General features: G+C 36.6%; 1 long non-coding RNA gene across 1 annotated transcript in view; it reads left to right on the forward strand.

Moving 5' to 3' along the window:
• The window catches only part of LOC140496939 (uncharacterized), a 41,641-nt gene extending 33,457 nt beyond the window's left edge, over positions 1-8,184 (forward strand). Inside the window, exons 3-4 of the long non-coding RNA XR_011964455.1 lie at positions 6,815-6,900; positions 7,341-8,184. This is a non-coding gene — a long non-coding RNA (uncharacterized lncRNA). The remainder of the gene's footprint in view (positions 1-6,814; positions 6,901-7,340) is intronic.
• The last annotated feature ends 18,635 nt before the right edge of the window (positions 8,185-26,819 follow it).

Raw genomic sequence — 26,819 nt, forward strand, 5'->3', positions numbered from 1 at the left:
GAACTTTGGATTTGACTGTGCAACATGGGGGACACTGGCACAGGATCGCTCAGCATGGCATGCCCGCATAAGAAAAGGTGCTGTGCAAAGCAGAATTGAGACAGCACAAAGTAAATGCAGGATGCACAAATTTGGGATATCCACCCCAAAGATTCAAATGGACTATCTGTGCCCAAAATGTGGTAGAGCATTCCGAGCTCATATTGGTCTGATCAGCCACAGTGGGACACTCTGAAATTTCACTTTACAATGGTGATGTCATATTGGCCCTCTTCGAAGACAAAGGACGACAACCACTTATTTATTTTATCTTTTTTTCCATATAAATTTATTTATTTTCAGTTTTTAATTGAATTTCAAATTTTCTCCCCTTCTCCCCTCTACCTCCACCCCAGGACAGCGAGCATTCTGATTCTCCTTTCCTCCAATCTACCCTCCCTTCTATCCCCTTCATTTCTTTTTTCCTGTAGGGTAAGATAGATTTCTGTACCCCACTGCTTATATATCTTATTTCCTAAGATAAAAGAGGTAAAAACAATCTCTAACATTCATTTTAAAAGTTTTGAGTTCCACATTCTCTCCCTTCCCTTTTCCCCCTCCCCACCCACCCTGATTGAGAAGGCAAACAATTAGATAAAGGTTATACATGCGTTATACAACAGTGATGTTGTGAAAAACTAACTGTATTTCCCTCTAGCCTGTCCTGCCCTCCATTTATTCAATTCTTTCCTTTGACTTATCCCTCTACCAAAGTCAACCAATATTTATTAAAAAGCAACTACATACTGTAATAAATGCTGAGGTATAGGGTAAGTACAAGGGCATGTTACAGAGATAAACAAATCAAGGTCCCTATACTAACAGAAGTTTTTTTTAGAACATTATCTTTTTTGTTGTGGACTTAGTTATCAAGAAAAAAGCAAAAAATATTTTCACTGTACAATTTCTGTTAAATATGGGTTTTCTTAAATGTATATATCAAGAGAGTATAGATATGGATATAAATACACATATATACATGTGTACATAGACATATATCTATATACATACACATATACACATACTCATATGCATATATATGTAATTATATACACAAACATATACATATGTATATATATCCTTTTGTGAGTTTTTCTGAACTTTTTGATTTCTTTTTCCATATAAGAAATTTCTCAATCAATAATGAAAGGGCAAGTAGGCAAGAGTAGAAATAAGAAGTGTATAGATTTGATGAGAAATATGGCTTGTGATTCCACAATCTTTGATAATTGCAACAACTGAGAAAGCAAATACTAGTCTTTTGAGGGTAGGGAAGGAAGAAGGCACCATTAGGATGTGTAACATAAATAAAATTTTGAGACAACCTCAAGGGCAACATTATACAGTCATTTTATGAGATAAACTTGATTTTTTTGTTCTGACTTGATTTCATACTTTTAAAAATCAATTACTTCTCTGAAATTTAGAATCTTAAAGTCTTGTTTTTTTGTGGAAGGGTTGGAGGTTGGCACTGGCAGTGCTAAGTGATTTTGATTTGCCCATGATCCCAAAGATTATTTTTGCCAGAGGCAGTACTTGAACCCAGAACCACAATACTCAAAGACCAAGTACTTATCTACTATGTCACACAGGCTCTACTGAAGTTTTGGTATCATATATACTTTGCAATTGAGAATAATGTGTCTGTTTACTTTAAAATGTAATCTCAAAAGACAACACAACCTAAAGAGGTGTAACAAACTTTCCTCCTGTTCTGTGACATATGAATAATTCAGACCTATACTTAGTTTAAAGTGGTTTTCTTTTTGGGTAGCTTCAATTTTGGTACCCATGGTTATTTGTGTGTGTAACAATTGCATATGCAAAAGGTCAAAGACTAAAAGTGAGTCATTACTGTCTTGTATTAAACCCTAGTTTATGTCGCGTAATATTTTTGTCAAGTCGTTATTTTTTCTTCACATTTTAGAATGAAAGCTGGCCTTAATTTACAAGCAGTAGCATAGGAATGCTCAAATTCAGACTATCAGAACTCCCCTATCCATTTGGATATCCCACCCCTTCCTGCTACCACTGAGGATTTCCCTTTCCCATGATATAGGATAAGCTTCCCTTCATCTTCATTGATTTAGTCCTTCATGAAGCCCAGAATATTTCAATTGCTAAATTCATAATTTCCCATATGATGGTTATGGTCTATAATTCAAATATATTATGGATCAAATAGCTGTTTGTAAGCTGAAGGGGAACCTTAATTATCATGTATAACAATGTCTGTATGAGAAGCTATATTTTTATTTCTAAACAACTAATTAAGAAATGAATTTTAGGATTAGCATTGTTTTGAATAAATTAGGAAGGATTACAAATTGGAAGAATGATTTTTAGATAAGTATACAGGGTTCAGCAAAACTTGTATTTCTTCCTAAACTTGTGTAAACCTACATTCAAGGTGAAGTAGAATAAGAGAAAGAAACAAGAAAAACAGCTAAGTGAAACTTTATAGTTCTAAAAACTTATGTCAAGTTTTTTATAATACTAAAAAAGCAGCAAAAAATCAGTGTTACTCCCCAGTAGAAGAATAGATATTTACAAAAGAGGTTGAAAAACAAATCTCAACTTTCATCTATGAAAGGAAGTCTTAGGGCTTTTAAGTAAAGAACAAATACTAACAGCTGTCTTTTATTAAAGGATCTCAATGAAGAAGAATGAATCCAACTCTTTGAGATCACAAAATCTATAACAGAAGAAATAGAAGCCAAGAAGCATCTAAAATTGAATAGACGCACCAAAGCAAGAAGTAGTTTTTCAGATCATCAGAACATAGGAGCAGTCTAGATAAAGGCACTGAAATACTTTCTCCTTTTTATCATCTAACAAAAAACCTTGTAAACTAAGGGATTGTCCATCAATAGCCCAATAAATTATGGAATATGAAAGTAATAGAATATTACTACCCTCTAAAAAGTGAAAAGGTATAGTTTGAAAGAAATCTGCAGACTTATATGGACTGATGCAGATTAAAGTAAGTAAAATTAGAAGAATAATTTATATGCTAACAATACCAGTATAAAGAAAACTATCTTTGAAAGATATAGGAATATTGATCAACACAATGACCTACCATGATTCCAGAGGACTTAGGCTGAAGTACTCTACCTACTGCCTTACAGAGAAGTGACTAATACAAGGTTCAGAATGAGACATTTTCAGATATGAACAATATGGAGATTTGTTTTGCTTTGACTTTATATATATTGTAAAGATTTTGATTTTCATTTTTTTTTCTGATTGGATGGAGAGGTAGAAGGGAAGGTGAAATTTAATGATAGGGATGCTAAAAAGAAAAAAAAGAATAAAGACATTAAAACTTTTTTTGTGTGTTGCATAGTAAGGAGCAGAAAGAAATGTAGATAGGAAAGCTTTGAAAGTGATATGTTGAATTTATTATGTGTTTGAAAAGCAACCATACATAATAGAGGTCTACAGTTTCATATTCTTCTGTTCATATTCTTCTGCTTTGAATATGGAAATGTTTCTTTTATTTAGTTCTCCTTGAGGTCAGAAGGGAATCCTTCTTCCTTTTCATAATCAAACTCAAAAAAACCCAAACATGTTGACTTTGATGGCCTCCATTTTCTCTCCTCCCTCTCCCTTCTTCACTCCAGGCAGTCTGGATTCCTATTCTACCACTTAACCAAAGCTGCTCTTTTTAAGAGAACTCTTAATTATGACATCCAAAGGCTTTTTCTCAATCCTCATCTTTCTTGACTTCTGCAACATTTGATACTGTTGATCACCTTCTTAGAGTACTTTCTTCTCTATTTTTTCTATGACCCTCTATTCTCTTCCAACTAACCTTGTCTTATTGGTTTTTTTCCACTAAGTGTTCTTTGCTCAGTTATCATCCCTGGTTTTTCTCCTACTAGTGTGTGTCTCATAGGGCACTATTCAGAGCCTTGCCTCTCCTCTCCTCCCCTTCCCTCCCCTCCCCTCCTGTGTTATAACTAAATAGAAGAATTTCATAGTGATAGATTATGGAGGTGGCATCCTTGTCGTGGATGATGAGACTAAGAGTATGAATTTCCTCTTTTATGGCTGAGTTGAAGTGAAGTTTTGAGAGCATCTCCACTCTTATAGTATATACAGTATATATAGGATATCAAGTGGTATAGTCCCCAAACAGTGGTTGGAGTGGTGATGACTATATTTCATGGCACTGCATCCAGTGAAAATGATGGAAGAATAGCCTGAGAATTTGGTAGAAAATTGTAACTTATAAGTGAATGGAATGAACTTTAAAAGAAGAGACATTGTGGAATGATGTTGAAGGGAGAGGATTTTGAAGTAGTGATCAGTAGTACGTCTTTTTCTCCTCTGGGTCCAAGGTGGATTATTGTGGGTTTTTTTTTGTCTTTTGTTCTTTTGGGGTTAGGGAGAGGGATATGAGAAATATACATCAAATTTTGGAAAGGATAGTCAGAGATGCAAGTTTCAGTGATTGAAGGAATATGGTAAGAGTGATAGAGGAGAAACAGAAATAAGTTTGAGATAGCTCAATGAATGAGGGAGGCCACGAGGGATGGAAATACAGGAGAGATAGGTCTGAGATGGGATGGGTATCAGTGATCAGGAAGAGATAGCAGTTATAATATATTCTTTAAAACCAATGCATTATAATCTAACAAGCACCTAGTAAGTACTAGGCACTGTGCTAGGGATTGGAGATACTAAGACAAAATAAACAATCCCTCTCCTCAGGGAGCTTACATCCCATGGGAGTGACATACTACACAAGTGCAGTGCCACACAAACCTGATTCTGAAAAGCAATCAGATTAATTTAAAGTGGTAGCTGAAATTTCCCCCTGTATAATCAATTTAATTTTTAGTCAGAGTATTAGCAACAGAGAAAAAAATGAAAAACTTTGAACTGCCAACTTTTTACAAACTTCCCTGATCTCAAAAGATAATTTCTCCCCCACCAGCAGGTAATCTTTTAGTTTTTTTCTGAGCTTTCACTCTTGGGTCACTTTGTTTTAGAAAAGGGATTTTTCACCTTTTATATGTCATGGATCTCTTAGCCAGTCTGGTGAAGGCTAGGAATACCTTCTCAGAACAATGCTTTTAAGTGTATAGGTAAAATACATAGATTGCAAAGGAAACCAATTATATTGAAATACAGTTATTAAAATAAAAAACAAAACAAGTTTACACACCCCAGATTAAGTACTTTTGTTTTAGAAGCACTAGAAAGATGGTCTTCCTGACAAGGTGAAATCAATGCCTATTCAGAGGGAGAATGTCAGACTGGCAGGTGACTGTGTTTTTTTCTACTAGTAAGCTTTTTTCCCCCTTCTTTTGCAATATTAAGTGTTAAATAGAATGCCATCTATTTTGTCAAATTCTTCTTTTTGAATTAGAGATGAGTGAATTTATAAGCCTGGGCTGACTAGAAATTTTCATTTTACTTTATTTTTGCAAAAGAACTTAGGAAGCAAGGGAATTAGGGCAAGTAGCTAGATTATTAATCTTCTATCTCCTGAGATTTATGCCTTGAGTTCATCTCACACAGAGGATAAGAGAGAAAAAAATGTCAATCTACTTTGTGTCCCTGAGTCAGATATTGAATCAGGTCTGAAGATGAATAATCTTGAAATTGAAAATATGATCCCCAAAGCTTTTGACTGCCCAAATTACTTTTTGTAATTACTGAAATAACCACCCTGCAAATGCAGTCTCCTTTTCATGACCCATCTTTTTCTTTTCTTTTGCACTGCATTTTATGATTCTCATCCAGGCAGTTGCCAATTTATAACACTTTATATCTTCCTCACCCAATTCTCTTAACTCTATTGTCTTCAATTCATGTTTACTCTCAAAACTTGCTCAAACCACTGGTAGCTTGGAGTGTTTTGATTTCTTTCTTGTTGTCTTGTAATTCTTCCTAACTTCAACTTTGTTTTCAGCTAGATCTAAATTGCCATTAAAAAATCATCTCAACTATTGCTTAAATGCATCACTCTCCTTTTTAGGAGTTTCCATTTTCACAAATCATCTATGCCCAGAGCAACGTTTACGTGGAATTAATGCCAGGCCACCATGCCCTTACCCCAGCCCCATTAACACCATTAAAGCTGCCTCAATTTTATCAAATTTTTCCCATTTTCTTCCACACTACTTTTCATCTTTCTCTATACAGTTCAAATAGGTAGTTATCCTTGCTTTCACTTGTTCGTGTTCCCCAATAGCTTACCTTAGACCCTTGGCAAAAGTTCTCCCATGTCCACTAAAACACTTTCTCCAGAATTTTCTGGAGGAATTTTCTCCAGAAAAAAATGACTCACTGAAACTTTCTAAAACATTTAGAATATTACTCCAATAACCTATTAATCAAAAAGTAATATTTTTCTTTGTGGATTTTTGTTACTATTTATGGGCATGCCCTTTGAGAATCTTATGTATTTTCTGTATCTGGCTCTGGACTCCTATAAGTTCCCTGTGTCTTCTACATTGTCTATGAAATAAAACAAAGGCTTTCTTCTACCCATCTTGTTCCATCGACCACTCATATGAGAGCTGGGTGCCGCTTAATTCACAGTTGGGGAGTTTGTTTCTGTTATGTGATTCTACAGGTTCTGTCTCTTGCTATGGGAGAGTTTGCTCTCAGGTCTCTAATGACATCTAACAAAGCTATGAACCATGACTTGTCATTTCCATGTGCTTCTGCCCCAATGCCACTATTACCCATTCCTGAAGGGAGGCCACAATACGTATACTAGTTTGAGATTCCTTTTCTCTTCTTCCCCACGTCATAGGTCTACTCTGCTGTATTCTGGTCTATCCTATGACCAGGGAGAAGTGAAGAGGAGGCCAAAATTTTCTCTTATCCAGTGGAAACCACGTAAGAACTGTCAAGTATCCCCTTATCCATGTACATATCCTTATTCTGGAGCGGGAGAGAGATGCTTAAGTTGATCACTAATTGGGAAGAACTCTTGCCTTCATCAATTACTCTCCCTCAAAGTTCTGACTTTTTCCTTTTCTTTCAAAAGGAGGATAAAAATTAATAATAATAATAATAGTACCTGAACTCCTCACCTCCCAGGGATTTGATGAAGAGAGACATGTATGGTTAGTGGAAACAGAACTTAGAGCACATCCAAGTACAGCCTCATTTAATGACTAAGAAATGAGACCTAATGTCCTGATGTGAAGTATTTGCGTTCTTAGGAGTTAAGCATCAGAGCGCATTTTGAGCGCAGATTGAATTCTAAGTGCAGTTCCTTGGACTCCAAGCTCCTTTAAAAACTGATTTTGATATCTTTTTGCTCTCCTCTGCAGTTCCCAACTACTATGGAAAATATTACTCCTCTCCAGAAGCTAACAACCTAGGTGTCATCCTCAGCTCTCCACTCCCCATAACTGATGTATTCCCAAGTCTTATCTGATGGAATCCTAAGAAAACTGCCCCCAGCCCTGATATTCTAACTCTGTTCTATTCCTTATAGGCCAGACTGCCCCTACCTAGCCACCCCCTTAATACTCTGACTTCTTCCTATATGTCTCACTGCTCACTAGAACAGCAGGTGTGTCCATGAACTCATATCTCTCACAGAACAGCAGGCGTGTCCATGTGATGGGATCCCAGCCATGACCTCTAGCTACCCACTGCCTCCAGACCCATTCCTCATGTTTCCCACAGAAACAGCAGATGTGTCCATGCACTCAACCACAACTGTATCCATCTGTTGTCAGACAGGACCACAATACTCAGGCAATCAGAAAGTAGCACCATCAGGATGTCTAAACAGGATGTGGACCCCAAAACAATGGAAGGGACTTTCCCTAAGTAGGTACCAGTGCAGCAATAGTAAAGAACTGACCTAGAGTGAACTTATGATGTAGAGAGGCTTATTATAATATCATTATCATATATACATACCCCCCATGGGTTTTTCTGTATACTTTGGGGGTGATTGGATGCACAGTTCCACTGTGGCTGGGATCCCTCCCCTATTACCTAATCCCTTAACAAACCCTTTTTAGTATTCATAATTTCTGTTATGTAATTGCATCTTTACCCTATAAAACTCCATCTTGCTTTCTCTGAAATTTCTGGTTTCTCTTGGAATTTAACCCACTTCATGAGAGACATCAATCTTAATAAATGCCTATACTTGGATTAGAGGTGGTCTGACTCTGAATTCTTTGAGATGGTTCTGCCATAACAGTTTTTGGCATCCCTGGGTAAACAGAAGTCTAAACTCCAACATTATGTACTCAAAAGCTCTTACATATGCCACCTTTTCTCCTCTGACCCTGCCCTCACCCTAATGAAGAACCTCACATTTAAACTATTACAATAGCCTGCTGGTTGGTCTCCCTGCCTCAAATATATCCTCACTCGAGTCTATCCTCCACTCTACTGTCAAATTGATTTTTCTAAGGTTCAGGTCTGACCATGTCAACCCCCTATTCAATAAACTCCAGTAGCTCCCTATCATCTCCAGTACCAAATATTAAATCTCCTATTTGGCGTTCCAAAACCTTCATAACTTGGACCTTGCCTCCCTTTCCAGTTGTCTTGAATCTCATTCATTTTGTCACGTACTCAGCAGTCCAGTGATGTTGACCTTCTTACTGTTCCTCACATCAGATACACAATCTTCAGACTGGGCATTTTCACTGGCTGTTCCCCATGACTGAGACTCTCTTCCTCCTCATCTTCACCTCTTGCCTTTTTTCAAGTCTCAGTTAAAGTCCCACATTCTGTAAGAAGCCATTCTGTATCTCCTTTAACGCTGGTCCTTCCTTCTGGTAATCATTTTTAATTTATTCTCTTCCTCTTTCCTCCCCTCACGTTGTGTGTGCATAACTGTTTTCATGGTGTCTCATCTATTGGATTGTGAGCTCCTTAAAAGCAGGGACTGTCTTTTTTACTTTCTTGTAGCCCCAAGTGCTTAACAAAATGCCTGGCACAAAGTAGGTAAGTAATAGATACTCATTAAGTAATTGACTCCAACTCTAGCACTCTTTCCACCACACTACGTTGACTCTCCTGGTGTCAGAACAGAGCTCATTTAGCAGCCAGAAAGGAAAGATCAAGTAAGAAAAAATGATTAGGAAAGATGCCTTCATAATTAATAACAGGAAGTTTGGGCAAGCAGACAGGACTTGGGATCAGGGAAATCTGACTGTTGATACTAAAAAGTACTTAGGCCCAAGGCTGTGGGAAGCAAGGTAATTCTTAAGTTATTAAGCAGGGAATCAAGCCAAGATCCCAGTCCCTGGAGCCAGGGTGTAAGATCAAAGATGCTCAGCCACTGAATAATATAGGTCTCTGGGCCTTTTAATTCACTTACCTGGAAGCTTCAAGTTGATCCTAGAAGTGGGAGGGCAGAGAACTAATTTTCCAGGTTAAGTGGCCCCAGCTGTGAATACTTAAAGACAGGTTGTTGGGTAGGTGATTATATCACACTTTTATTTAGAAGATAAGCATGCTATTTACTCTAATCAAGTACCAGTTCATCCCTTATAAATATGAAGGCAAGTTAATTTACCACCTGCTACTAAGCTTCTTCCAATTCTAGTTTCCATGTTGCCATGTGGGAAGAAATAGATTTAACTTGTGTAGGTTTGGTTTGGTAGTTTTAAAATATTCAGGCTTGAAAAGAGCCTTGCCTCTATTTATTCAGTGACAACCTGGATGCCATCTGGCTCCTGCTTTCCTATGAGGCAGACCCCATGCTCTCTACTTACTCAAGTCAGATGGACATGAAACTTGCCAGCAGTGACACAATGAAGAAATTTCTCAGTGATCACCTTTGAGATCCCTAGGACTTTCCAGTGGGTGATCCAAGAGTCACCTGCTGTAGATAGCAGCTCTGTATTGGAGGGGAAGGTCAGGGCCAAGTTCAACCTTCTGGACAACCTCCCTAGAGCCTCAGACAACTTCATATTTGAGTTCTCAGAAAAGCTGCTGCTTCCCATTTACAAGCCCCAACCTTTTCTCAGATGTCCTGAAGAGACTGATGCTTTCCTCCCAGACATTTCAGCCTTGCTTTCTGTACTTTGACAGCATCACTTTGCTCAACGTGGAGATCTGCAGGCAGGTGGTCTCCAGCCAGTTGTTCATCCCTGCTAAGAGGCATGGGAACCTGGGCTCCAGACCCCTGCTCAGCATTGAGACTATAGAGCTGATCTGCTGTGAGCCTGAGTTGCTGCAGCAGCTAGGCTCCAGGAGAAGATGGCAGGCTTGTCCCAGGCTAGGAACTAGAGAACTCTAAAACCAATCATTGTTGCCAGACAGTTTCTTGGGTCTGCCACAACTGTTGCAACCATGAACTTAAAAGACGCTTACTTCTTAGAAGGAAAGCTATGGCAAATCTGAACACCCTACCTGGAAGAAAGTATGCACGTGGTAAGTATAATGCTTCCCACAAGAAGAGTAGATAAGTTTCCCAAAGCAAACACCCTTTCTCCCTCAGACTCTATGAGACAAGTTATGAGTGTTAGCAGTACTTTAAGAAACCAATAAAGCCAATGCAAACTAAAGCACCATAGTGGACATCTGGATATGCTATATTCTGCCATATTTGACCCTAATCAGACCAAACCAGGAATATTCTGTTTAGTTGTACATGCCGCTTTATAAGAAAAACAACCAGAAGGGCATCTAGATGAAGGCAAATTGAATGATGAAGGTCTCCTTCCTGAATGAGATAATCCAGTCTTTCTGTGGCCCCACTTTCTGTGGTCCCTTTAACTCTGTAAACTACAATCAACCTCCCTAGCTACCATTTATATACCTTTGTTGGGCTCTCATCACAAGATAAGCCCTATTCCTGCTGGAACTGATTTTACTTGGTATTTATATCTCCAGCACTTAGCACAATATTTGTACTTATTAAGTATTTAATAAATGTTTTCCTCACTGTCCCTTCAGACTCCCTAGAGAAACCTAAATCCAGCATGATCTCAGCCGTGACAAGTTGAAGTCACCACAAGATAAGGCCAGCTCCTATGAGGTCACTGCTCAAAGTGACTGAATTAGTTGAGGGGAACATGTGAATGCCTCAGGGTCCTCCATGTGCCTGACTCCAAAGAGGATTCTGGTTGGGGACTTGATTGCCTAGGAAAATGGAGAGAAATATTCCCCCTACAGTGTGTGCAAATGTGTGTGTGTGTGTGTGTGTGTGTGTGTGTGTATATGTATGTATGTATGTATGTATGAGTATATGTGTATATGATGGAAGAGGTCTGTCAGAAGTCCACATTAAGGAATCAAGGTGATTGAGTTGCAGGGGATCTCTGGCATTCTTCAGAAGGTCTAAAGTCATAACAATTCCAGTATCTGGTCAGGTTCTGTAAGATCTCAATAGGAAACAAATCCAATGTCTAGTAGCTAATTCTATAAGAAGCCAGATAAAGGGTTGAAGCCAGATCTGGAATTGGGGACTAGGAGATAGAAATAGAAGATAGGCATTGGGGAGAAAAATAGAGTGGATAATCAGGAAACAGCCAGGATAGGAGCTAACAAGGCCTGCCTACTATATGTAAGAGTGGAGAAAGGGGTGGGGCCCTGGCCTTAGAACAAAGTACCAATCCAGAGTCTAAGGCTAATGATATAAGTAATGAAACACTCTAAATAAACTGTAGAAATACTCTGGGGTGAAAAGAAGTCCAAAAGGAAAACCCAGAATAGAGCAACTCTACATAACTTGGGTTTCTAGCCATGCCTGGAACATTTTTCATGAGTGCAACATAACCCTTTCTGATTGCACGAGAAGTAGCTTTGGAGTCTGGGCAAGAGAAGAGATTCATTCTTTGTTTCTTTGCACTCTCTTTTGAGACTGACTCATAATGTGAATGCATTAAAAGAAAAGTATACAACCATGAAGGATAATTTGGGAAAGCGGATTTCTCATGAATCTCCATTCAAAATGGGCAAAAGTGGGCTGAAAACACACATAGAATCTGGTGCTGAAATATATTAAATAGGGAAATAGGTGGGGACAGGGGGAGTAGAAACAGGGGCTTAAGACAAATGAAGATGGGGAAGGAAGCAAACCAAATTTCAAATATTGACTGAATGATAAAGTGGGATGCGATGAAAAGGAGAGAAAGAAATTGTAAGAACCATTTGTTGCAGTCTGGGTTGGCTGAAGAAAGGAGGTCATTCACTACTAGTGTTTATCCCATTCTTCTTCTCCCTTCATTTCTTTTTCTTTATAAAGAGAGGAGTGGGGAACAAATGTAGGGAAAATTGAAAGAGGATATGACGGAGGAAAATTGAAATTTGCGTTCATAATTGTGTATGTGAATGTATTGGAATATGCACCCAAAGCAGAGAAAAGTGGTAAAGTAGATTAGAGAAAAGAATCTAATAATAAATTTTAAAGAAACTTGGATTTAAATCATTCCCCAATAGATAGCCAAAGGATATTTTGTTCCCAAAAGAACACAAATTATTTATAACTACATAAAAAATGTTCCAAATCACTAATAAAAAGAGAATAATAAGAGAAATCAAAACAAGTCTAAGGTTTTATCTCATACCTTACAAATTGTCAAAAATAACCAAAAATTTTAACAGTCAATATTGAAGAGGGGTTGTAAAAAGACAGGCACACTAATGTATCAGGGAAATGGTAAATCAGTGAAATTCCAGCAATCTGGAATTACATAAATGAATTTACTAAAATATCCATACCCTTTGAATCAGAGAATACATTGCTAGGTTTATACCCCGAGGAAGCCATTGATAGGAAGAAAGTCCTCATATCTTCCAGATAATTTAAAGCTGCACTTTTGTGATAAATAAGAATGGGAAATAAAGTAGAAGTCCATTGATTACAGAATTATTAAACAGATTGTAATACATGAATGTAATGGAATATCATGGTAGTATAAGAAGAGATGAGTGATGAAAACAAGAAACCCATAAAAATCTTTATGAACTGATGCAGAGTGAAGTAACTAGAGCCACGATGACAGCATACATAGTAACTAAAATAATGTAAATGAAAACAAGTGCACAACAGCAACAACAACAACAACAACAAAAGTAAATGCAACAAAATAATAAATTTCAAGCAGGACTTAAATAAGAAAAAATGGGAAGACATGTCCAGCTGATCCCTTTGTGGAGGTAGGAGGTGCCTAGGTATCACATATCACAGAAGTTATCAGATTTTTTCAGGGTATCAATTAATCGTTCTGACTTATTTTTCCTCTCTAAAAATACTATTTATCATATGGAATGATTCCCTGGGTAGGGAACAGGGGAGAGAAACTTGGAATATCTGTGGTGCTGAAGAAAAAGAAAATATCCATATAAAGATTAAAAAAGAAACAATTGGAACATAAAGATTTGCACAAACAAAATGGGGTTGGAATAAATTTAGTCCAGTAAAGGTGGAAATCATAATCCCAGAAAAGGCAAAAATTAAAGTTACATATCATTAAAAGAAAAGCAAGTAAACTACATGTTTAAAAGCACAAGAGATGATATAATATCAAACACACACACACACACACACACACACACACACACACACTGAATGTCATAGCATATAAATACTTAAAAGAAAAACTAATCAAGTTCCATAGAGAAACACATAGCAACCTCTAACCAAGTTACCTGTCTTAGAAGCAGCACTGGTCATTTGATGGCTGCTAATTAGATTAGATAATCTTACAGCATGTACTTTGAAGAGCTAGAAAAGCTGTTATGGAATTGCTTTTTAAATTTAAGTGTTTTTGAGGATGAAATATATTGTGATTTTTTGGAGGTTTGGTTGAAGGTGACAGCTATACAGAATAGCAAATCATTGCAAATTAATAAAAAAAAAATGGTAGGCTGATTGTAGTCCTTCATTCTGGAAGAGGACCAAAGTGACATCACCATGATGAAGTCAAGTTTCAATGTGTCTGACTGTGGCTGTTCAGACCAATATGAGCTCGGAATGTTCTACCACAGGTTGGGTACAGATAATCCGTGTGAACGTTTGGGGTGGATCCTCCAAATCTGTGCATCCTATGTTTACTTTATGCTGTCTCAATTCTGCATTGCTCATAGAGCACAGCACCTTTTTTGATGTGGACACACCATACTGAACGGTCCTGTGCCAGTGTCTCTCAAGTCGCACAATCAAATTCAAAATTCTTGAGAGAGATTTTGAGAGTGTCCTTGTATTGTTTCCACCATGTGATTGCTTGCCCCATGCAAGTTCTTCACAAAACAGTCTTTTTGGCAAGCGTACATTTTGCATTTGAACAACGGTGGCCAGCCCATCAGAGTTGTGCTCTCTGAAGCATAGGACCTCAGTGTCTGGTATCATACCCTGCCAGGTAATCTTCAGAATCTTCCTAAAACAGTTCAAATGGAAGCAATTCAGTTTCCTGCCTTGGGCTGGTATACTGTCCATGCTTCTCAGGCATACAACAATGAGGTCAGCACAACGGCTCTGTAGACCTTCAGTTTGGTAGTCAATCCAATACCTTTTCTCTCCTAAACTTTTCTTCAGAGCTTCCCAAACACTGAGCTAGCTCTGGCAATGCGTGCATCCACCTCATTGTCAATGTGTAACATCCTTGGAAATACACTACCAAGGTAAGTGAACTTATCCACAGCATTCAAAAGTTCTTCATTTGCTGTAACCTATGGTGTGGTAGTGACTGATGGAGCTCCTGTGTCTTCTTGGTGTTAATTATTAGGCCAAAATTAGCACAGGCAGCAGAGAATTGATCCATTCTTGGTTGCATCTCAGCTTCAGAGGCTGCATTGAGTGCACAATCATCTGCAAACAGAAAATAATGCACTAACACTCCCTCCACTTTGGTCTTGGCTTAATAAAAAAACGGTATAGGAGGGTTAAAGCGTGACTGGCGAAATATACAAGTGATATGGGCTTCCTTTTTCAGAGAAAAGTAAAGATAGCAAAGGGGGAGAAGTGCTCAGGACTAAATTACGCTGCAGGACAAGAGAGAGCTTTATCCCTTTAGTTGTCTTTTGTAAGGTTAAACTTTCAATAACTTATAGTACAGGAATCCTATTTTTGTTGTCCTGACAAGCTGAAAAGATAGGTTTCAAATAGGAGCTGGCCACAGACTGTGTCTGTTGCTCAATGATCAGTCTAGCAAAGCTCAGGAAAGCTCTTCTTCAGTAACTGGTCACCACATACATGATGAATTTTGAGCCTCAGTAAATCATGAAACATCTCCCAAGGTTGATATCTAAATTGGTAGTAAAAGGAACCAGAGCTAGTGAATCTATACCTCCTTGTACCACTATATCCAAAGAAATACGTGTCAGAAAATATTTTTCCTAGTACAACTTCCTAGACAGATTAGAAACAATTGTTCCAATTTCATCTGCCTTTGGTGCAAGGAAATAAGCACTTTAATTATAGACAAGCAGAAAATATTCTTGCAATGGTTTAGAAAACTATACAGATATATATCATGAAATTTCTCAATAGCAGCCCCTATTTCACTTTATTCTAATCTGACCATGTCACCCTCCCCCTGCATAATAAAAGATAATGACTGACTCCCTGTTGTTTCTAGAATAAAATTCAATTTCAGCCTGGCATTTAAAGTCCTCCACAGTCTGACTTCAATCTACCTTTACATTATTGTTTGATATTTTTGCCCTTAATGTACTCTCTATTCAAGTCAAATCACTCTGTTTACTGTCAAGAATGGCCTAGTTCCTCCTTTAGTGCCTTAATATGGATGGTCCCCATGTCTAGAATATATGGCCTCTTTACCTTCATTTCTGGAAACCCAACTTATGTCTAATCTCAACTCTAGCGCCACCTTCTGAATGAGGACTTTCCTGTCCTCCTTCCCCTCCAGTTGGCTAATTCTCTCTGCCTTCTGAAATTATTTGTTATTTACTTGTGCACATATATAAGTTTCTTAAGGGTAAGGAATGTGTTTTAATTTTTGTCTCTGTATTTCTAGCTTCTAAGACAGTGCCTTGCAAATGGGAGACATTTAATATTTTTCATTTGAATTCATTATTAAAGAACAATGATATTTCCCACCACAAAGTCATCTAAAATAGCAGGGTTGAGGAAGAATGGAAAATATAACATATGAATATTCTTGGGCATGTTAAAAGTTTTAAAGGCACTTCATATGCATTATCTCATGTGATCTTGATTTTCTCATGCTCATGTAACCCACTGGAATTAGAAGTGAAATTCAAATCCTTCATGCCTGCCTTCAAGTCCAGGATACTTTCCACTTACATCAGTGACATAATATTCACTCATCTCGTATCAAGATTGAGTGTCATATCTAGATATAATACACAACAAGGAGGTCACAGAGCCACATAAGCTTGTGGATTTAACAACAATATGTGATCAGATCTATAAAGTACATAAAAACAGTTGTTCTGCTATGACATAATGAGCTTTTTATTCAAACAATTATATTTTCATTCTGTGTTGACACCCTGATTCAGCCTTAATTAAAATGTTTGCCTGCAATAATTTTAATTCTATTCAGTACAGTGACAATGAAGCATAAGCCTGATTGATAACCTCTTTTTTTTGACTCAGCTCTTCAGAGACTCAGTTCATAATTTTTGCTGTTAGGTTGCATTATCCCTTAAAGTTTAATCTTTGGGTGAGAAACCAAATATTCTTGGTGAAAATTTCCCAGAATCCATGCAATACATCGAACACCCACAATTTTTTAAAATTCAATTTTATTTTATTTTCAGTTCCAGAATATCTCCTTCCTCCTTTCTGCCTGTTGAGAAGGCAAGAGTACAAAACCCATTATAAACATGAAGTCATGCAAGACATTTTACATTAGTCATGTTCAAAAAGAAAAAGAAAAAAATATACGCTTCTCTTCGTACTTTGAGTCTATTAGTTCTCTATTTGGAGAGAGATAACATGTTTCATCATGAGTTCTTTAGAATTTTGATGGGTCACTGTGTTGATCACAGTCACTAATCTTTCACAGTTAATTTTCTTTACAATATTATTACTGTGTAAATTGTTCTGTTTCTGCTCATTATGTATTCAATTTTTTCCCACTTACATATAAATATAATTTTAATATTTATTTTAAAATAATTGAGTTCCAGATTCTCCCCCTCTATCCCCTTCCCCCTCATTGAGAAGGCTAGCAATTTGACAGAGGTTATACATGTGTAGTCAAAGTAAAATATTTCCATATTAGGCATTGCAAAAGAAAACAGAGACAAAAAAATTAAAAAAAAGTGTAGCTTTCAGACTCCATTGCATTCAGACTACACCAGTTCTTTCTCTGGAGGTGGTTAGCATTTTCATTATAAGTTCTTCAGAATTATCTTGGATCACTGTATTCCTGAGAATAGGTAAGCCATTCACTGTTGATCGTCATATCTGTTTTGGGTACAATCTTTACCTGGTTCTGCTCACTTCATTTCACATCAATTCATGTAAATCTTTCCATCACTTTGTGCTGTCCTTATAACCCAGGACTGCCAAAACTTCTGAAATTTATTCTTCATGCTCTCTGTGTGTGTGTGTGTGTGTGTGTGTGTGTGTGTCTGTGAGATAGAGAGACAGAGAGACAGAGAGACAGAGGCAGACAGAGACAGAGAGAGACAGAGACAGAGAAAGATGAGTGGGAGTGGTCTGCTTCCTGAGTGTCTTGTTCAGTGTTCCTCTGTGCATTTTCCTTTCAGGTTACTGTGATCTCATTCCAGTTTGAAAGCTACTAGCTCTGGTCCAGGAGATTGGGCCTCCTCTATTTAAGAAGAAGAGTAATTTCCCTTTCCATCCAGCCTGTGCCATGTGGAAGCTCATTTTTCATTGAGTCGCTCTCCGATGTGTTTGTCATAAGGCAAACTCTTGATTTTTATATGTCCTAATACAGTGTGCTTTTAGTGATCTTTGCAACAATTTCATTTATGTTAAGAGATCCAAGCAATCTAATCTTCCTACCCCATCCCCTAAATTTCCTCTTCTTATTGAAACAGATATTATAGGAGATTTTGAAACTGACTTTTGTTGTAGAGTGAGCCCTAGAGGGCAGTGACTGCCTTTTGCCTTTCTTCATATCCCAGTCTCTTAGTAAAGTGTCCAACACATAGTATATGCTTAGTAAATACTTACTGAGTGATTAGTGAAGAATGTGGTGAGGGGATTCAACTAGAGCTAAATCAACTTAGTTTCTTAAATTGCATCATTTTAGAAACAAATTCTTGAATGAAAGCAAGCTATAAAATGCCTATCCAATTTAGAATGAAAAGCTTGGTAGGGATGTTTGACATCATTTTCTTTTATCCTAAGTTAAGTGTAAATTCCTTGTTGGATTCACTGAGGGAGAAAAAAATAAATCATTTATTTGCAGACTCTATTTTTTCCCATTGAGTTAACCTGGCTTATATAGAAGTTCTATCAGTACTAAGTAACAGTTCAACTCTCAAATCTCTGCTCAGAAAATTACTTTAAAAAATCTTTAAATGGGAGATTAATGAAAATAATATACTGTTATTCCCATGAACAGAAAAGGATGTCAATTCTCATGATTTCTCCTGAAGCAGATTCTTTTTTATAAACTGATTAATCTCAATTCCTTCTTTCACTTATGAGAGCAATGCACTGATCTCAGAAGGTTTGGGAGCCCGATCAGATTACATTAATTTTACAAAATATATATGCTTAGAATCCCTTCAAAAATAGTATTTTAAATGAACCCTTTGAAATTTCAAAGGGCAATCTGGAGATTCTTCTTTAATGGGGCTTGCCTGGGTCTGACTTCTTTATTCTGCTTCCTACAATAACAGATGAACACTTGGAAATAATCATAATCCTTTATGAATACTTGATTTAATAAACATTTGCATAAGGCCTTTGGGTAGTGTTCACCATTTTAAATGGCTATGAGGACGGCTTACTGGAGATAAGATCATGAGAAATTAAAAAGAAAGATTCATTCTTTCCCTCATTTAACTAATATTTATTAAGATATTACATACTAACATTGATATCCTTGAAAAGAATCTAACTACAAACTCTATGTGCTAACTGCATTCCTTCCAAGGATCTCAGATACTCTTTCAGGTCCAAATTCAATTCAATTAAGGAAACATTTCATAAGCACTAAGTATGTTTAATGTATCACATTGGAGATACAAAGACAAAAATGAAATCCTCCAGGTTCTATCATTCTGTATCTTTTTTTATCAAGACATTTACTTGATACAAACCAAATGTCCACTTTGGGGACACAAATATACAGAAATGTAAACAAAAAGTATGTATGATGCAAGACAAAGCAATTTCAAGAAGGGAAAAGTGTTAACAAATGGAAAGGAGGAGAGATCAGGAAAGGTTTCCTGGAGGATATGATACCTGGGCTGTGTCTGGAGGAAATCTTAGAATTCCAAGAAGTGAAAGTGAGAAAGGAGTATATTCCAGACAATGGAGGCCATGTGGGCAAAGACACAGAGGTAAGATCTAGAATGTCATGTATGAGAGCAGTTAGCAAGCTAACTTCATGAGAAGGAAAACGTCATGAAGAGAAAAAAATACAAAATAAGGTTAGCAAGGTGGGTGGGGCAGATTGTGAAGCCTCTTAATTTCCAAGCTAAGAATTTTGCATTTTATGCTTAAGGCAAAAGGGAACCCTGAAGATTTTTGAGGAGGGGGAGTGACATGGTTAGACCTGTTTCAGAAATATCAATTTGGAAGGTGTGTAGGCTGTCCTGAGACAAGTTCTTGCAAGAAAAGGACAAATTCACCTTTTTTCCCCACTCAAGACACTTTGCAGTCCTGAGTATGTGGCAGATAAAGAGACAAAAGTTTGTGGAATGTTTTGCCATATAAAAAAATAAACTTTGCACCTAAGAAAGTCTTTGTTATTCAGAAAAAGCTGCACCCCTTGATCCTTGTAATCACCTGAAATATGTTGGGAACAATGTGGAAATTCTGCCAGGTTTTTTCTGTCTCAGTATCATGTGTTGGAAAAAGCTTAAAATGAAAGTCCAATAGCATCAGGTTTTAGACAGGAGGTCACATGTGCTTATTTGGATGAATCTCAGACTTTTGGGGCTAGTTTTGTGGAAGCATACTTCTTAGATTTCTAGACAATAGGATGATAATATTAGTAGTAACAATAATAGCTAACATTTTACATGGCCCTTTAAAGTTTGCAAAAGCAGTTTGCAAGTATTATTATACTTTATCCTCACAACAACCTGGGGAGGTAGATACTATTAATATCTCAACTTTACAACTGCAAATAGAAAACCTGATTTGTAGAAGGCTGATTCCTCCCTTTTAAAGATATACTGAGTCACTGATTCTTCCTACTCAGTGACCAATAAGGGGAATTGCTTTTTCATCCCCCAAATTACCCTTTGGTGCTGAATCACACATGACTGTCCTGAAGCAGGGCATTCCTTATTCCCAAAGCACGCAAGCACGAAGCTAGCACACATGGTCAGCTGAGCTGAAGTGATTTGCCCAGGGGGTCACACACCAATGCTTAACTCAGTGTCTAACACATAGTAGGTGCTTAATAAATGTTCATTGATTGATTTACACAACTAATAAGTATATGAGACTGGATTTGAACTTGAGTTTTCTTGACTCCAGGTCTAGCACTTTATAGACTGTAGAAATTGTCTTACCACTTCATTTTTACAGATAAGGAAATGGAAATGCGAAGAAATGAAATAACTTGCTCAAAGCCACGGAATTGAAAACTGACACTGGGTGTTTCATTCCAAGTCCAGTATGGTCCATCCTAGAAGTGAGACAAAACAAGTTAAATGAAATAGAAAGAAAATTAAGAGCATATTCAGCTTCTTCTAAAGTCATCTACAGGGAACTGCTTTTCTGTGTTTGACCTTTGTAATGGGCATGTTTTTTTTAAAAAAATATTTTATTCTGAACTTAATAAATAAAACAAGTGTTTCCCTAATATAATAGAGCAGAAAAAATGATTACATGTGAAGTTACAGATCTATTACGTACAATATGCTATTCCTTTAAAATGTGGAATAAAGTGATCATGTAACTTTCTTTTTTTCTCTTTTTTTCCCCTCTCTCACTGCCCTAGAGATAGCTACCATTAGACACAATGCAGGTACACACACACACACACACACACACACACACATACACACACACACACCTCAAACCTTTCTGTACATACTTCTATGTATCAGTTCTTTCTCTGGATACAGATAACATCTTCTTTTATATGTCCTTTGTAGTTAATTTGGGTATCGATAGTATTCAAAATGACTTAGTCACTCAAAGTTGTTCTTATACCATTGTATGGAATGCTCTCTTAGTTCTCATTTTGCTCTTCATTATTTCATATGAGCATATCCATGTTTTTATAAGATTATCAAACTCATCATTTCTTATAGCACAGTAGTATTCTATCACAATCATATCCCACAACTTGTTCAGCCATTCCCCAAACATTTTCCATAATAGTTGTGAACCTACTTGGTGAGCATACTTCTCCTTCTTTTGGACTGTGCTTACCTTATTGATCCAAGTAATATCAAACAACATTCTCTCTGTTTTTTAAATATTTAATTAGTGGGCTTTAAGAGGGCATGTGCAGAGTTTTCCTGTCTTTTTGTGACTGAACATGTGTGCTAGCTCAGTACTTAAATGCTTTGGGGATGAAAGACTCCCTGTTCTGGTACTGCCTTTGTGACTCAGCACTGAAGTTCACTTTAAGGGTGATGAAGCAGTCCTCGTTATCGGTCACCGAGTAGGAAGGAATCAGTGACCCAGTAGATCTTTAAAAGAGAGAGACCATTCCTCTGCCATTCAAATTTTTCTATCTGCAAAGTGTTGTAAGAAACTTTGAGCCCCTGTCTAAAAAGTCAGGGGTGAGGAAGGAAGTTATTGTTGAGGAGATAGTGGATAAAGCATTTGTACTTCCCAGTTGAGCATGAAACTAGATCTCAGAATTCCTAACTACTACTTTTGTTTTAAGTTCCTTTTATGAGTAGAGAGGATTAAAAGTAGGCCTTTTAAATGGTTATATTCCAAGGTTGTAGGTGACCTCAGGTATGATAGGATCCAGCGGTTCTAGGTCCAGCTAACTGGAGGCAGAGGACACTTCTGCTTCAGAAAAGGTGATCGAAAGGAGGAGCTCAAATCTTAGCCAAAAGACATGGAATTTGAAGGGACAATGCAGAGTTAAGATAAAATATAACTATAACTATGTATACATATGCATATGCATGTGTACATACACATACACACATACATATACATACACACAGATAGGTAGATAGATAGTCCAGCACAAACTGGTTTATGTTATGATGGTTTGAAATCTTAACTTCTTGGGAGTATGAAAATAGTTATGTTATGTTACTGATTCTTGTTTAAAAATCCTTCTATCTATGTGAATTTTTGGTGTGTAAGCATTTGTGTATTCAAAATAAATGCCTGTCCCACATTTGAGTCTTATGGTAATCTGAGTATTTTTCTGTGATCGCCTTTGGGGTACCCTAGACAAGAATCATAATCTTAACTCAAAGTATATCTTCCACATGCGCTATGGGAAGGAATATAATGAGAACATAGTGTGAGAAAAGGGAACCTAAACTTTGTCACTGGAGGCAGGCTCCCTCCAGTTCTGAACCTGGGTCCAAGCCAAGTATGTGGATTCCGAGAAGAGAGAGAGTGAGCACAATGTCCTAGCCTTTTGGTTCAGCAGCATTTTTTTATTGCTACAATTATGGCAAGTACACTGAAATTATTTTGAGATATAACATGGAAAGAGAACCATTAAGATAGGTTTTTCTTTCATCTACCAAATCAAATGTTTTTAAAAATAGTCCTCAAGAATAATAAGCCAGTTAGATCTTATAATCTTTACATTAGCTCATCAATTATGTGACTGTTAAGATGTGGTCTACCATAGAATATCATTTGTGAAAATGTTTCTGTTTTCTTTATCAAACCTTCAAGCCACAATTAACTGAAGATATGTGCTGATAATTCTTGTAAAAATGTGGATATGAGAAAATCTGCATTTGGATCAATTATTGCTAATATGCTCTAGGCTCCCTTTTCTTTTATATAATAATAAAGTGTGAAACCTTCCCCAAGAATTTATCTTTCTCTCTTTCAAATATGTTGACTTTTTGCTTATCTTTCTGTTCAGTTAATCCAACCCTGAAAGAAAAACACTTTTAAGTCCTACAATTGATTGTGTTACTAACTATGACTTTTGCCATTATGTTAGTTTCCTTTTGTGTATTTGCTAGTATTGTCATTTGCTGGATATGTAGCTAACAATGATTTTTTTCATCGTCTCCAGTACCTTTAAATATAATGTAGTGTTCATGTTTTTAATTTCTTGACATTGTGGATTTTTATTATTGCCATGATTGAAAATAACTCTGCGTTTTATTAGGGAGGGAGGAGTGGGGGACGCTATCTTACTGTACTGCAAATTTTCTTTCAGACTTTCCATCATTCATTCTCTCTCTCTCTCTCTCTCTCTCTCTCTCTCTCTCTCTCTCTCTCTCTCTCTCTCTCTCTCTCTCTTCTCTCTCTCTCTCTCGTTTCACATATTCAGCAAACTGCTGGGTTTTACTTTCTTATGTATTCTCTTTTTATTTTGGGGTGGTGGTAGTGGAGGAGACAAGGTTTACTCCATTTTTGTTCAAGGATATAAATTTGTGATATTGCCCATTTAATTCCTTTGTATTGACTTATTTTCCCTTCCTTTAGGCCAGCATTTGGTCACTGAAACAGATTTTATTTACAGTAACTTGATTTTAGTATTTTTTTTACAGGCTTTACTTCTTCTCATTTACTTCTTTATCCCAAGTTTCTGAAGCTTACTCAAATTGTGTTTCTTTGTTTTCATCATATCTTCTTCCAGTCTAGGTAAGAATTCAGTTCAGAGTCCTCTACATCCCATGTGATCTATCAATTTATTTTGAATAATAGATGCATACATACATACATACATTTTTTTCAAATTATTCTTTCTATAGTTTTCATGTAAGGAAGGGTTTCTATAAAATAAAAGCTCTGTTTCCTCATTTGTCCTTTTCAAGTGTTTGTGTAATTACAAATCTCTCCTTTCTTCCCCATCGGTTGTTTGTTTTTGATTTCTTTTTCAAGGACCTTCTTCTGCTAAACCTTACTCCCACAAATATTACTAATTCATGAGGAAGGCAACATGGTGTTATAGATATCACTCTGCATCACAGTTCATGGGGCCAGTCCTATTCAAATCCCCCAAACTAGCTGACTGCTCTTCCCCTACCCCAAGATCTATGCACCTTCTGTCCTGGGGTGGGATTCCATATGTCCTGAGGCAAAATATACTTCTGGATAGAAGAAACCTTCCTCAGAGAAGATTATTTTCTGAAGTTTTTACTTTCATTGAACAAAATCTGTTATGATGCCCCTTGTCATTCCCTCTACTGTGGAAACCTGTTTTAATCCTCCTCATTATATCCCCTTCTAGAATGAGGCCTATTGTTCACTCACCCCAATACAATCCTTCCCTTACCTTGATTTAACCCACATCTAAATGGCTTATATTTTACCCCTACAAAAAAAAGATATTGAACCCAAATTGCTTTGCAGAATATTAATTCAGTTCTTTTTTCTTCTCTCTTGTATCTATTTTAACCCACTTAAATCTTTTGTATGGAAGATCAGCTTTGCAGTATTGGATCATCTCTCTACACAAAGTGGCTCACCATCCTTGTGCTAGGTTTACAGAATTTATAAGGTCTCTCCTCTAGTATGGAGTCACTGGATCACTACTACATTTTAAGGGGATAGAAGCCACCAGAACCAAAACTCAAAATGAATGTCACTTTGGTAGGTCATATGATATGAACTTGGTAAAACAGGATCCAGGGTGCCTGTTATGGGCTCCCTCTATCATTATTTTAGTAGATTTTACATTGTGTGATTGCGTTTTACATCTTATTATTTCAATATTTATTACTATTTATCTAGTGTGATTTTTCTTTTGTGATGGTTTGACACTGGAGATATGTTTTCATGACCCTCAGATGCTTTGAGAATTAACCATTTGATGCTTCCCTGTCTTCCTCTCCTCAAATTGTCACGTTCAGCACAGATTTCTATTGTGTAGATTTCTATTGGTCTTATATTAGCACATACAAGGCTATGAAGTTATTGTAGAAATGAAACTTAGCAGTTTCATTTTAATTCATCATGAAGTTTATTTTAAAAATTTATAGATATACATTTTGTGCATTTATTTTGTTTTCATCTATTGTCATTCTTAAAGGTCCTTAAGATGATCTTATTTGGATGATTCTATCCAGTTTGTGGTAAGAGAGGTTTTTTCTTTTTTCTCTCTCACTGATTTATAAGGCAAGATTGCTTGTCATTTTCTAATATCCTTACCCAGAAATTTACAAAGGTTTTATATTCTAAACTATTGTTTATTATCTAAAATTTTAGAATATGCATTGTGTTTGCCTTATATTTCAATTTAACAAGGAGATCAAGAGTGTGCCACTGGAGGTACTTTTTGGTCTCCTTTAAACTCTTTCTAATGGAAAATGATTAATATCGTTTAAAGTCTTTAGAAGATAGTGTTGATATCTCTTCTTTTGTCCATTTTCTGTTGCTTAAATTGGACAAAATATAGTAAGTAGACTTAATTTCATGTTATAATTTCTCTTTTTTATTCTTCCAGTTTTTAATTGGTTGTCAGCTATACAAAATTTACAAAAATGGTGTCCCATATGGAAGAACAAAATCTATAGATTTGTAGCTATTGGATTTGAGAAAGCAGAAAACTAGAATATGTAAGCCTAAAATGGATAGTGAAATGTAGGGTATCATTTTTTGTTGTTCCTTATCCACCATGTTATTAAAATGACCAGAAATGAACTGGTCCTTGTAGATTTCAGGAAGGATGGGTAGTATTTAGAGAAGGCATTTAGGACCAATAATATATAGATTGATTCATTTTAATGGATATTTTCTTTACATTCTTAATAGACATTGTCCCCTCAGCCTTCCTTGATGCCAAGCTGGCATTAAATTTGGTTTAAAAAGGTTATAAAAATTTCGTCTCCTACAGCTGAGTCTACTCAATTTCATGGAGGATTATTAAAAATGAATTTCATTTCCTTGTGAGCTGATATCACCTTTATGTTGATTCCCCAGACTAGTGAATCCATATTTACGTATAATGACTCCCAGTTCATCCAGGAACCTTTTTTGCTTTGCATTAACCTTTTATCCTCAAAAAAAAAAAAAAAAAAAAAAAAAGCCTGCAATAATCAGGGGCAAATTAGAGACGGTAGCTACAATGTTTACTTTTCTGATATAAATTATTGATTTCTTATCATTGGAGTGCCACAATTCAGCATTTTTTCTTGGTTTTCATGAACTGAACTATTTTTAAAAAATTAATTAATTTTATTTATTTTCAGTGTTCTACAATAACTACCATATAACTTAGATTATTATTTTCCCCTCCCTCCCCCTACTTCCCCTTTCCTTCCCTGAGACAGCATACAATTTTGTATAGATTCTATACATACATTCCAATTAAATACATTTTCACTATAATCATGCAGTGTTGAAGAATTAAAATGAACGGGAGAAATCATCTAACAAACCAAAACGTAACACACACACACATACACACACACAAAAATTTGTTCTGCAATTAAATTCTGTAGTTCTTTCTCTGGATGTGGAAGGCATTTTGCCTTAGAAGACCATTGGGAATTTTTTTTTAAGTCCTTGCATTGGAATGAAGTTTCAGGTCTACCAGAAAAACTCTCACACACTGTGATCATTGATGTGC

The sequence above is a fragment of the Notamacropus eugenii genome, chromosome 3, assembly GCF_028372415.1.
Source record: "Notamacropus eugenii isolate mMacEug1 chromosome 3, mMacEug1.pri_v2, whole genome shotgun sequence".
Classification (NCBI taxonomy): domain Eukaryota; kingdom Metazoa; phylum Chordata; class Mammalia; order Diprotodontia; family Macropodidae; genus Notamacropus; species Notamacropus eugenii.